The sequence below is a fragment of the Linepithema humile genome, chromosome 4 (genome assembly GCF_040581485.1).
Source record: "Linepithema humile isolate Giens D197 chromosome 4, Lhum_UNIL_v1.0, whole genome shotgun sequence".
NCBI classification, from domain to species: Eukaryota; Metazoa; Arthropoda; class Insecta; order Hymenoptera; family Formicidae; genus Linepithema; species Linepithema humile.
In genome coordinates, this window is record NC_090131.1 from 22,870,876 (window position 1) to 22,884,517 (window position 13,642).

Consider the following 13,642-nt stretch of genomic DNA (forward strand, 5'->3'; position numbering starts at 1 on the left):
ATTTCCTCGCACTGTCCTCGTATTGGATTCACCAGCACTCGTCTATTTTTCATAGCGCAGCAGAAAAATCAATGTTCCGATAAATCATTTGATTTATTTAACTAGATCATTGTAGTATATTGTGTTAGAAATGGGAAGACGGTTAGAAGGACTATTCATCTTATATGAGAACGTTCTACTTGAAGTTTCACATTATTATGAAGGGAACAGACATGTGTGTACCGTGCACTCACAGCCAAGTACGGATAGACGAAGAGCACCCGACGTAAAGTAAAGACCCGACATACGTTTAAGAAACACATCACAAAGAATGCTAGCAGTAACAAAGAACGTACATCAAATAAGAAGATGAAAACTATTAAAGAAGTTTTATACTATTTCGTCATTAAAAACTTTGTTTTGAAGATCGGCAATATCGTACGATATGATTTCGTCGGAGAATACAATTCCATTAATGGAACGGAATTTCGCTGGAATTACAGAACGTAGAATGAACGTAAGCATAGAAATTATGTCTTTCAATTATAACTATGCAAAGAGATACGTAGCACATTAAGAGCGCTCTATATAACGCACAAAGTGATGCGTTTTGCATACAAAGAGATACCTGAATATTTCTCGTATACGTTACGCAAATTTTGACTTGGATAACAGCTCGCAGTTATACGAGATAGAGCGATTCTGGCCGACTGAAGTCCTGAAGCATCCAATAACTGGATTAAATTATTAAAGGGCAGAACATTTGTACGAAACTACTTGATTCCTGTTGAAACCTCATTCAATGTCTCAACAAGCACTGATCTGCACGTCACTAGAATTACCATAACGCCGTACTCGGGGTAAATGGCGGCATGTCCGACAGAGAATTACGCGATTCACTGTTGCATCCTACAAGACGAAATATATGCAGAATATGTAAAATATGCTCTTATCAAATATGCAGCATACGCGGCAAAGTTCAGAAAGCGTTCAATTTTGCGATATTCCTTTATATTGTGTAATCGCATCACCTGTACCTGACGATAGCCTGTGTAACATTTCGAATTCGCATGATGAAGACGATTTTTTACGAACTGCAATTAATTGTTTATTTTTCCTCATATTTATCTCGATTTTCTATTATTTATGATTATTTTTTTCCGATAATCTTTATTTGAAAAGAAAGTCGTACACGGAGAAAATTTTATATAAAAAATTACTATGATATAGCAGTGGCTACAGACCATATGAGGAATTATAAGTTTAAATACTATGTGGCCGCTATGTGAAAAACATAGTAAAAATTGTTATAATTCTTCCATGGTCCGCGACTACTGCCATACATAGTAACTTTTTATATAAAATTTTCTCCGTGTTTGTCAGCAAGCGCACTCAAAAAAAATTTAATAAATCTATGTTTAATTTTATTTATATGTTGTTTGAAGAATTTATTAGTTTCTTGACAACGAGATTTTATAAGATATAGACAATGCAGGAAGATTTTTGTTGCAAAAAGAAAAAAATTAATAAAGATAATTAACATCGTCTTTATTGCTTAACGTAATGAATGCGAGATGGAGTCGTGCGCGCGAAAGGATGTAGAAATGGAATCATGGAAATGTACGGTGGAATCCGCGCTTTGCTAAAGCGTGTCTTAGGGCAGTAATGTATCGCGCGAAATCGAACTAGAGCAGAACACGAGCAGTCGAAACGTTCTAAAGCGTACCGTTGCAGCTTCGCTAGTGAAAGGCAGATCGTTCCGGAATGAACAGAACTCGGGTACTTCGCAGTGATTCAACGATGGTGAGGGATGCGATTTACAAGCTCAATCAATTCTAAAAGACTGTGGGTGGAAATGCGCTCTAACTTTATTCGAAACTCTATTTTATACATCAACGCAAAGATTATACAAAATGAAGATATGTATGTATTATCAAAACACGAGAAAATTTCGTGCTAATAATTTTAGTCTCAATTATCGTACTTATTAATCGAAACTTTCTTTCGTCTGGATCTTAAAACAATCAAGAAGTTTTAATCATTATATATAATATATTATATATTATATATATAATTAAAATATTTGCGAATAATAAATAGCAATAATTGGTAAAAGATATTTTTAAAAGTTTTCTTAAGAATTACATTTAAGCAAAATAACTAGAAAAGTATTCTGAAAAAGAGAAATTCGTCTCTTGTTTACTACACAAGATACAACACTAACGGCGAAAAGCTTTAGCTTTTACCAGAATCGAACTTTCTGAATAAAACATTCTGAGTGACAATTGTACTTTTCGTCTTGATTGCTTTGAAAGTAACAAATGTTCTAAATTGCGTTTCAATTCAATTTCTAAATGAATTATTAATATATTATTAAATTTCCGAGGAGTGCATTTTAAGATTAGCGCATCACATTTTAATTTATTCGAAACCGGTGCAGAAGTTGTTTCCAAGCTGCGCGTTATGTATAACTAACGATCGAAAATTAGTTTGGTCGCATACATTATTGCTCAAATATTGATATTAATGCAAGTTTAATCTTTACAAATAAAATAAAACATTGAAATATTATGCATGTCATTTAAAAAATATTTATGGTTAAATATATATTAATTAATAATAGAAATTATATCATAAATTATGTTGATCATTGTACACTTTAATTGATCTTATTAATTAATCAATATTATTGAATTAAAAATTATTTATAAACAAAATTTAATTATAACTAATATTATCATTTATACTAAAATATTTTTTAATGCTTTTGAAGTCCTATAAAATACAACAATGTAAATTTATTATAAATTATACTTTTATATTTATATTTTATAAAATTATATTTATAAAATATAAATATAGATTTATTATATAAAACTCTGATACACATCCGATAAATCTATTAAAGCAGTAATGCTTTTATTGACCTAACATTACAAGAAACACATTGTTTATTTTTACTGATTTTTTATTGATGTTTTTTATTTCTCTTGATAAATAATAAATATAGTTGACAAATTTGTAGGAGATAAAAAGAGTACACACAAAATGACATAGTGAACAGCAATGCGACAGCAATCCCTCGTAATCGACACACCATGTCACGTTATACATTCGATCGGCGACCACTTTTCTTTGAAAAGATAATAACATTCTGACGAGAAAGTAAAGAATTTTGAAGCGATTAAGCGAACGTCCAACGAAGCTGATCGCTGTAATGAAGGCACAGCTATCAAACCATAGCGATGTAACGAGGAGTTTGACTGACGCGAAACAGACAGCTAAATATCCAAGTAGTAAAATTAACGCGAATCTTAGATTGAGCAACGTGAGTGTACGCTACAAAAACTCGGAATTAACTTGGCAGTTGCTCTGGCATAATTTCCGATGTTACCTCAGGCATCTTACAAACTTATTAGATGTGGCGCTGCAATATGCGCTCTACATTATATCATATAAGCATCCCCTTTAAGCAGTGGAAGTAAGAATGTGCAAACTACGCTAATTTGCTAAGTAGCGACGCTTGTCGATAATCATTTCAACGCGTCAATAGAGCTTTATGAATAATTAATACCTTGAGTAATAAGAAATAAACAGATAATAATATGCAAATGCATTATAATTTAATAGCCGTTGGTACTTTGAATAATAATGCAAGGAATTTATGTACTCATTTAACTATGTATCCTCTATTATACGCTATCATGTGCATGTAAACGACATATTTAACTTTTCATTTAAAATCCGTTCAATGCATTATGTTCATTACTTAAAAATATTTATGTTGTCATCACATAAAAAGATTTCTTCTTTTTTTTGCAGTAGATTTCTTTTTTAAATTTTAAATTTAATCCCTATATCTCGGCAAATGTTTTTTGTTCATAATTTGAGAAATCATATATAAGTTTTATTCGATTGTGCTAAAGTGTCAGTTTAATAGACGTTGAGAAATCATGTTATACGTTAATATTCTAGTCGAACTGTTAAGTTAAAATTTTTTAATAAAAATTGCGTATTATAAAATTTATAAAAAATTTATAAAAAATTATGTTAAACTTAAAACATTTGAAAGTATTATTCCCTCAAAAACAAAAAGAAATTTTAAATTTCAAACAATATGCTTTTTTTCAAAAATGAAAAAAGTAATCAATGATTTTTAAGTATATTTTGTAAAATTTGAAACAGATTTCAGGAGTAATATAAAAAATATTAATAAATTTGAAATAATGTTTTTGTAAAAATTTTAATTATTATATAAAGTGTACAATAAATATTATATAAAGTTAATTTTAAAATAATTAAACATTAAAATTATTTGATATTAAATTTTAACAATATAAGCTTTACAATATTTTTTTATAGATAAAAAGTCTCGTGCTTTATTAATTCAAATTACGCTTTACGTTTTTAACATTTAAAATCAAGGTTTAATTAGGGGGACATTTTTTAACGTTAAAAATTTAACGGCGCGAAAGGACGGTGTCCAATCAAGTTCTTGTTAACGAAAATTCGTCTGCAAATTCACCGGAGTGCACGGCTCAGAAGTTTGATGCAAATCTCGCGAGACACCCGGTGCACATAATAAGAACAAATTGCATTGGGCTCATAAACACTCCACTAGTAAGCGTCGCCAAGAAAGGTTACTTGACACTCAGGCAGCCAGCATGCTTGCTGCCATCCAGTCAGCCACCCCGCCGAGCACCCCATTCAGCCGACCAACCAGGCAGTAGGGAGAGTCAGGAACGAGCCAGACGAACGAGCGGGCGCCAGTCTACCGTGGGCGCACGTCGCGGCACCACGTGTGCTCCGATCTGGTGTTTCGTTGACATATACGGGGACACGGTCGGTGTTATTTTTTACTCCAATTACGCGGCCGTACGCATTGTCTCAGTGATTATTTACCATACGTGGTCAGACTTGAAGGAGCGAAAAAAACCTAGTGGAATCCGCCGTACTTTCAGTAGTAGTAGTGTGTGTGATACAGTGCGTCGCGAGCAACACGGTGCCACACACGGAGGGATCTATCGGTGATCTATGATTACATAAGCACGAGGTAATGTCCGTACAAATGATCGATTCTCGTACGTGTCAGGTGATTTTACTGATCGTTATCATCCCCCGTCGCTCGTTTGAGTTCTGTTGAACTTTTTGCGGGGTGAGGTTTATGAAGACAACGCGCGCTGCCACTTTTGCGAGTTTCGCCATTCGCCGCGTATCGTCTAGGTGGGTTACGAACCGATGATCGATGTTTGACGCTACACACGAGTTTCGGAGCAAAGTCAGACTGCGCTGCGTGCACCGGACTACGCGTGAACTGAATTGTGTCGTGTGCGGCAGATATTATTTTTCACGATCCCGCACGTAGATAGATTACCGGTTTTTCCTACGCGGTACATGAAAAATGGGAAGCGTCATTAAACACTGCATATCGCTCCGCAAATCGGCGTAGTTAAATCCGATATCGGGGGTGTTATACTGCTAATGATGTTCTCGAGATAACGAAAACACACTTAAAAGACCCCTTCGAGTATCTTATTTAGCGTAACGTAAACTATTCAGGATGTTATTTTCGTTGCTCAATATCAGCTTCATTAGATTGCTACATTTAATTATATTAAAAAAAGTTTAAAAGTACTTTCACGTTATCGGAATAAATAAAACGTTTTATTTTTTCCTTCGTATAACGTACGAAATCACAGAAGATTAACCAAACAAATTATTTATTTAACAATGATGAAAATTGACACTTTTGAGAAAATTGAAAAAGAAGAATCGGAAAAAAGAGATAATTTTACTTTTTGCGTCTAAGATAGACCAACGTTTTTATCCATGAAAATGAAGAGAATCTTTAGAGACATAGTCTGAGGCGTAGTTGATTCTTGAGATTAAATCTAACACTTGCAAAGGATTACGTTGTGATTGAATTAAATTTAAAATGCGCGAGGAGATATTAAAAATAATTTTTTGACTTTAGTAAATTATTACACCACTCATTTATTGTTGGTAAAGATGGCAGGAAAGCTGCGCTTTTTAAAAAAAAATCTTTTACTATTTTTTTATCTAGCAGTTGTTTGAATTTGATACTTGCAATGCGTATATAAAAATATTGTTTATATTTTTTTTCTCTGCAAGTTTATAAAAAAAAATTACCGATATCTTCAAAACAGAAATTTTTAATTTTAAAAAATCTGGTGAACCTTTTTCGCTAGTTTATATTCACGTAACACATTAATTTAATTTATTTCACCGAGAATACGTGAATTGAAAAACAAATCAGAATTTTCTCGGCTGGATAGTTTTGCGAATCGTTTCATACGAAATCTAATGAAACAGGAAGACATGATAATCATACGATACATACAAATTTTCTCATGCAAAGTTTGATGTCGATTTCATCGAACATAAACCAACTAGTGAAATTTTCTGGCAGATTCATACCGTAAAGCAGTCACGCTTTGGATATTTAAGGTGATATTCACGTTTCACGGGTATAAAACGGAAGCTTTCAATGTTCATTGCCAGTCGCACTGACTTGCTACAAATCATATTGAAACGTTTCAATGGAAATCAATGGCTCTACGATAAATATTTCAACGCTGTGTACATTTCTCACGGAAACTTTTCTTCTATTAGCAATGAATTGAATAAGAGATCAATCAATTCCTTGAATTGTACAAGAAAAATATTACACGTATCAGAATTATGACGTTATGCGTGCACACATATTATTATATTAAAGAGATGATGTTAGTTTAACATTCAATATGACAGATGCTTTTCGTGCATTACATATTATAATTTAATCAATAGCTTTTCATACATATTTAAATTTTAGTTAACTAACAATTGTTGCATATATTACAGCTTACAAGTTTAATCACTTAAAATTGATTTAAATTACACACTTAGAAAATTTTTATATTTTAGAGTTCTTTCAGAAATTGAACACTAACATTAAATATTAATGCGGTTATATTTTATAAAAGCGAATACTAATTAAAGTTAACTATTCATTTTTTTCTGTAAAATAATAATTTTTTGAAAATTTTTTTATGTTTTTCTTTATTTTTTAAAAATTGCAATTGTTTTATGCTAAAACATTACCTATTTCATTAAAAGCATATATATTTATGGACGTTACGCACATTAATGGGATGATTATTTATTCCATGCAACAAAAATAAAGGTTTAATATTTTTACTACACATATTTTTGTTATCGTGAAAATAAAATAATGTTTTATGTATATTGATTGCAAACAGAAAAAAAACTACACAAATTCGTTTGGCGTGTTTTGTTTCGAATTAAGACGACCGTTGATTTATGTCCAAAATATGCGATTCGTTTCATTCTACCTCGTAATTTCAGATCTCGAAGATGTTCCCATACATCATAATAACCATAATTTGAAAGGATCTGCATGCCGATATCGCGTGCCGTTTTCTTGAATTCAAATACTGAAAAACAGTAGAAGCCCATTTCCATCTTTAATGTTCACCATAAATTCTTATGCAACACCCAATTTTTCATCATTTTATTCATTCTACGGGGATGGTTCAGGTGCTATTACGTTTATATTGTGGATATTGAGAATACTAGCGCAGTTTGAGCAAAAAAGAACGTATGAATATGCTTTCGAAACTTGGTGAAGTTGTTCGAAATTTTGAATTTCGTATCCTCTTCGTTGTAGGTTAAACAGAAGGGTCAAATTAGTTTGAATTCCCGTGAGGCTACTTCTGCTCGTTATTATACTGACCGAGGCAATTCCAAATACAGTATTCAAATACGGAACGCGTGACTTTCGATTTGGACATTCTGTATGCGCGGAGCACTGCTCTGCACACAATGCACAGGCGTGCTATTAACGGCGGTATTTGTCCTTCGCAATTGGCTAGTGGAGCGATATTATCGAGAAATATCCCTACGTGAGTGCTTACTTGCAAATACTTGCCGATGGGATATATGGAGAAATTGTCTCGTCGCACACATCGGTGACCGATCTTCCCGTATCCTTCGCATTGTGCCAGTTTCACTCGCGATCCTATCATTACGCGGCGTGGCGAAACAAAATTAACGTAACAAAGTCAGCGAAGTGAAACTTTGCGCTGAATTGAAATCACGACTTAAACCTCAATTTACCTAACAAAGACATGCGTACGGCAACAAGTTCCGGTAAGGAGAAAGATGAAATTTAAATCTGTTTAGATTCTATTTATTACGCTATTGCGGAAAATCTTGATCGGAATTTGCAACGCTATCAAGGGAGTGAAAAATAAGAGAAATAGCGCTTGATATTTTATAGTGCTTCAAACTGGCCGACTTTCATTACTGTTAATATTAGTTCGCTGATCATTAGTTATTGCGTAGTAAAACCGAAGATTGATATTGATTGCGCGAGAGTTATTAATATCAATTTACGAGCAGAAAGGAACTCGTGGAATCGCGGAATTATTCTTGCGTTTGTTGTAGGGAAAAATATGATGTAATCAAGTTAAACCGTTCCGTCGTAGGACAAACATACTTTCAGGATTTTGTTTATATTTATTTTTAAAGTATTTTTTGACCTTTTTTTTTTCATTTTTTTTATTTCTGTTAAAAATATTTTTCTTTTATAGCATACAGTACAAAACTACCGATGAACTAACACGGAGAGTGAAATATGATAAAAATAAATATAGTGTGTATATGTAGGTCACGTGTATATATATATATATATATATGCAACAGGAACATTTAATAATAAACGGCGAAGCGCGAATTCCTTCATTGCCGCAAATTGAAAATCCTCGATAATGTTCTCAGGAGGAACCCGTCTAATAGTTCGACATTTCGGTACAATCAAATTCTAGAGAGGTATCTTGCCGGAGGGCATTCTAGAATCCCGGGTAGAACTAGCGCGAACTTAGTTACGCTGGAACCGAGGACGAGACACGTCAAACAATTTAGCTGCGACTGCAAAGCTATGTTATAGATCCTAATAGCTCTAGTCAAACTGCACAGCAGTAAAGAATGGACGCAACGGAGTGGAGACGGCGTCTTTAATTGTCGCAAACGATCTAATTGACCGAAACGAACAGAATATATTTCGCAAGCCGATTGTATTTGTGGCGCGAGAGTTCCTTAAACCGTACACAATACTGGTATTTCTATACACCATCGAAACCTTCAATGCACTTCCGGGTCTCACAGATTTGATTTTAAACTCGAGATCGGATCTTCGCTATCGATGTTCCTTTCTTGAACATCCTGTGCAGTAAATGTATGAGCAACTGCTCATGAAAATGCATAATCCTGGAGGACACTCTCGTAACGTCAAACACAGGAAGTTTTGGGTTAAAAAGTTTCCCCAGAAGTTTCCCAGACTATCGACGTGGTAGCTGCATGAAATTTCCTCACCTATTCTTGGCGTGAAACTCACGCCGGGCATAAAAAGGATCTCTGACAAATTAAGTTGGATATACATGTTTCACATATTTATCGTAACTTTTACTTAAATTCCCGGGAGAAAAGCTTTTTACGACGGATTGCGGAAGTAGAGGCAGGATTGAAGATAAACGAAGCGGCAGTGTGACGTAACAATGAAACTCGACGAAAGTCGCGAAATACCGATTAGCGCTATAAGTACGTGTATAGTTATAGTTCAATCCACGCGGCCATTACAACATATCGTGTCGGCCAAAAATAAAAGTGACGGCGCATGCAACTGTTCTGATAGCGTTTCTATCCATGTCTAACACGACGCCTGCACCGAGATCGATACATAGCTACGACGAACAGGAAGGTCGTGCGTTCTTTCAGGGTCCTCCGCCAACACAGGCGACTTTTTATACATATATATCTGACCTCGAATTTCCGCAAGCCGCCTTGCACTTCTATAGTCAGTCTCGACTATAATTTTCTTCCGTTCCATCTGACAACCAGAAACGCCATATGCACCCCAATACAATCATATGCATTCCTGAAAATCAATAGAGAATGTTGCTCGAAACAATCTTATTCCACACGCAAGATATTGTACGTGAATATTTGAAACAGAATTTTCATTTTTTTTGCAATTTGAAACATCGCTTTTTTTTTACGAAACAAAAGAAATATTTTAAATGAATCGGAAGTTAAAATATATTTTTAATTTTTTTTATTGAAATAAAAACGTTGCTATAGGTGCGCTCTCATGAATATATTACTTGTACATTTAATTTGATGGTTTTAATTGCAAACGTTCGATTTTTGAGCTGAATAATATTTTGATACGGAAATGTCGAAAATACTAGTGAGTTTCAGTCGGAAATACGTACGATAATAAAACAACAAATGGGAAGCGTTAAACGTTCTGTTGAGCGTTTCCAGAGTTCATGTGGCTGCTGAGGTAAGGGTCAGGTTGATTTAGGGTTAGGGTCAGACGAGTTCAGAGATAAGAATAAGTCCAGGTCAGGTCAAAGTTTACATTAGATGTACCATAGATTATATAATCGCTCGAACGATCCGTATAAAAACTTGTTTTTGTAATTAAAAGAGATCCCCGGCTTATCAATATTTTGTACTTTATCGACAAGTATTCGGATTATTTGACATTTTTAGAATCACGAGTTGATGAGGGTGGACGGTTTTTACGTTGATTATTTATTTGAAAGAACGAATTTAAAACGAATTGGTATCCCAGTTACATTTGTAATGTTTCAATTTTCCCGATGTAAAACTGCGGTTTTGCCGATTCAACCGATGCATTTACTGGCAGATAATTTATGTGTAAATGCGGCAGCACCGCATTATCAAGGCGTTACCGCGAAACGTTCTCCAATAATTGCAAATCGGCTAATCGAACAGCATGACACTATAAAAGCGGTTTATCCCGCATCGTTCGGCGCTCAACGCTTAAAGTCGCGCTAGATTTATACTTCACGCGCCAGGAGATACAGCGGGCAATAAATTTGAGCTGGCGCAATACCTAATCCGACAAGATGAAGAACTATTACCGGCTAGCTGAGTACAAAAGCGAGAAGAAGCCCATACAAATAATGTCGGAAGTAAGTTATATTGAGTGCCAATTTAAATGATAATTTTCGGAAGCGGAATTTCTTTTCTTTTTTCGAGGTAGTCACCGCAGTCACCATTTCACTGATAATGCGCTTAAACGAAAGAAAGAGGATATCGCGAAAGTTCAGCATGTAACCTAATGTCTACTTGCATAAATTTAAATTACAAGAATTTTATCTTTGATCCATGAGCGAAGTTCTCGAGTATGTTGATAATCCGAGATAAACGTGACTATGCAATAACGCTTTCCGAAGGGCAGCAACAAGTTGTTAGATGCTTTATAATAATCAGGAAGTTCGTTGTCTGTTTTGCGATAAGTTACTTGTATAGTTCGTACAACACCGGTACTGTTACTTCCAGATCGTGTACATTGTTGCATACACAGTTATTTTAAGCGTCTAGTTTCATCATCGATAAATTATTAAATATTTTTAAACGAAATTTCTCTCTCTATGAAATTTGACATGCATTTGCGAAACCGTAATTACACATAAAATATTTTACTTTTGCAATTAACCCCTGTAATCGATTACATAATCTTCCTCGAAGATATTGAAATTGTACAAAATGAATATTTTTACGATACTTACTGAACTCGTGAACGCGCACCTTCTTTGACAGGGAACGATGAGTTTTGATTGCATGAGGTCTTCGTGAGATTTAAAAGGGCGAAAATTGAACAAGTTCTCTGACAGTTACGCTTATTGAGGCGAAAGAGGGAGGGAGAGAGAATCCCGGATTTTTATAACTCTAAAATATCCGTTGAAAAGTTCAGGATTGGAGCCAAACGGAAATGCAAATAGACAAACTTTTACGGAGTAAAAAGCGCAGCGTTCACGTTAATGAAAATCTAATAGCGCGCACGAGCCAAAGCGAGTTTGTTATCATATGTGATAAAGTAAATAGAAGTCCGCAAATTACAGAGACCATTTGACCGAGGCGGGTGAGTTCTGTTTGATAACTGTCTGCTTTGCCGTAGCTCTACTGTTCGTGAGTTCGTGTAAAAACACCGCGACTGCACGAGCTTACTTTATTCGCTGCTGATCGAAAGCGGAATATTCGCGTGCATAAATGTGCGGCGCACGTTGCGCATGAGTACGTGCGAACTTCTATTACATACAAGCCATTCTCCGATAAATTTGCTAAACCAGCGGCGCTGGTTCCGTCTTGTTCGTGAGACCGTCATAAAGGGTACGTTTTCGCGAAACGACCTTGAGGTACTCACGCGCACACGGGAAGATATCCAGATAGAATTTCATTGGCGGTGCCGCGGAGAATAGTATCAGCGCGCTTCTGTTATATCGAAGGATAAAAGTTCAACCTTAAAGCGGTAGCTACCTTCGAATGGTCCTGCGGATTCCGCCAACAATAACACGCGCCGCTCCTCGCATTATGTGGCCTTCCATCATGGAGGATCTTGTATTGTAACATAACCGAGAGGTATTAGGACCGCCCCGTATTCCGGCATTGTGTAAGAATGACGATGCCGGACTTATTTTCCGAATAAAATCAGTTTCTCCCGTGTTTCGTTATATATTTCACATTCGTTCTTTGATTCTACCATTGAATTTTCTTTACGTATGAAAATTTCTGTACGTTGCTAAACTCTCTTGTGTTAGATGCGTATTTTCGCTTGCACTGATCGCATTAGCAAGACTTGTGAAGTAACAAAGCTGATTTAGAGCAGTTCAGTTTAACTAATACAGAACCACATGTTCCGTGTGCTTTCCGCCAGATTATAATTCTATAATATAGACTGAGAAGGATGATTTGGTTTGGTACTGCTTTTCCAATCGGTTTCTAGTTATAATAGTATTATAATAATATTATCTAGTGAGTTTTACAGTTCTCTAATTAATAACGAATAACACATGGTTATACTTTTTATATAATAAAAATGAACATACTTGTGTGATAGATATTATAATTAATAAGGTAGTTAATGCCAAAGCACTTTATTTAATCACACATGTTACTTCATAACGGCATTATAACAAAAAGGCGCAGAATAAGATTATATACAATAACAAAGCAGCATTACTAATGAAAATTAATTTTTACGCGATGAAAATTGCAGTCTCGTTGAAACGAGAGAAAACACAAAATTCTGAAAATTTAAAAATATTTGTTTATATTCATAAGAAGCGCGCAGTATCCTCCATTATGGAACAGGTACGGTAAAACTAGAAAATGACGGAGGCGTGTTCGTGGAAGTTCAGTACACTTTTTGAGGATTAATAACAAATGAGAAAAATCTCGCCGAGATTGCGACTGCGGTACGCGTTTCTCAGTAATTCAAGCAATACCACTCCGCAAACGTATTTCTCTGTAAGCTCCTCTTTAAGCTGCATCGCGCTGTTTATGTGACCTCGCACGCCTCGACGAAAAAGCTCGGCCAAGCTCCGTATCGTGTTCCAGGGTCTCACGAAACTTGCGCCGGGCGTACAATAAAGATGCCTTTCTCTCTCGTGGCTACTTCCCTAAACTTTAAAACTTACCGGACTGGAGTTTTTCTCGCGTAATTAATTACGTCATTAAAGTATCTTTTTTTATGTCGCAGTCGACCGCGCAGCAAAATGCATTTTTGCTGACAGCCATTATCTTTTGACGATAATGTCGTGCGCCGTGT

The 13,642-nt window shown here is 35.1% G+C and overlaps 1 protein-coding gene across 6 annotated transcripts in view; it reads left to right on the forward strand.

Annotated features, from left to right (window-relative positions):
• LOC105672535 (protein artichoke-like) overlaps nucleotides 1–13,642 on the forward strand; it is a 386,355-nt gene that overhangs the window by 302,936 nt on the left and 69,777 nt on the right. Inside the window, exon 1 of one of the 6 annotated variants that reach the window (XM_067353619.1) lies at nucleotides 4,537–5,032. The exons of the other annotated variants lie outside the window; for them this stretch is intronic. The gene's annotated coding sequence lies outside the window, so the exon portion shown is untranslated. Of the gene's footprint in view, nucleotides 1–4,536; nucleotides 5,033–13,642 lie in introns of those variants that run through there. 6 annotated transcript variants of the gene reach the window in all.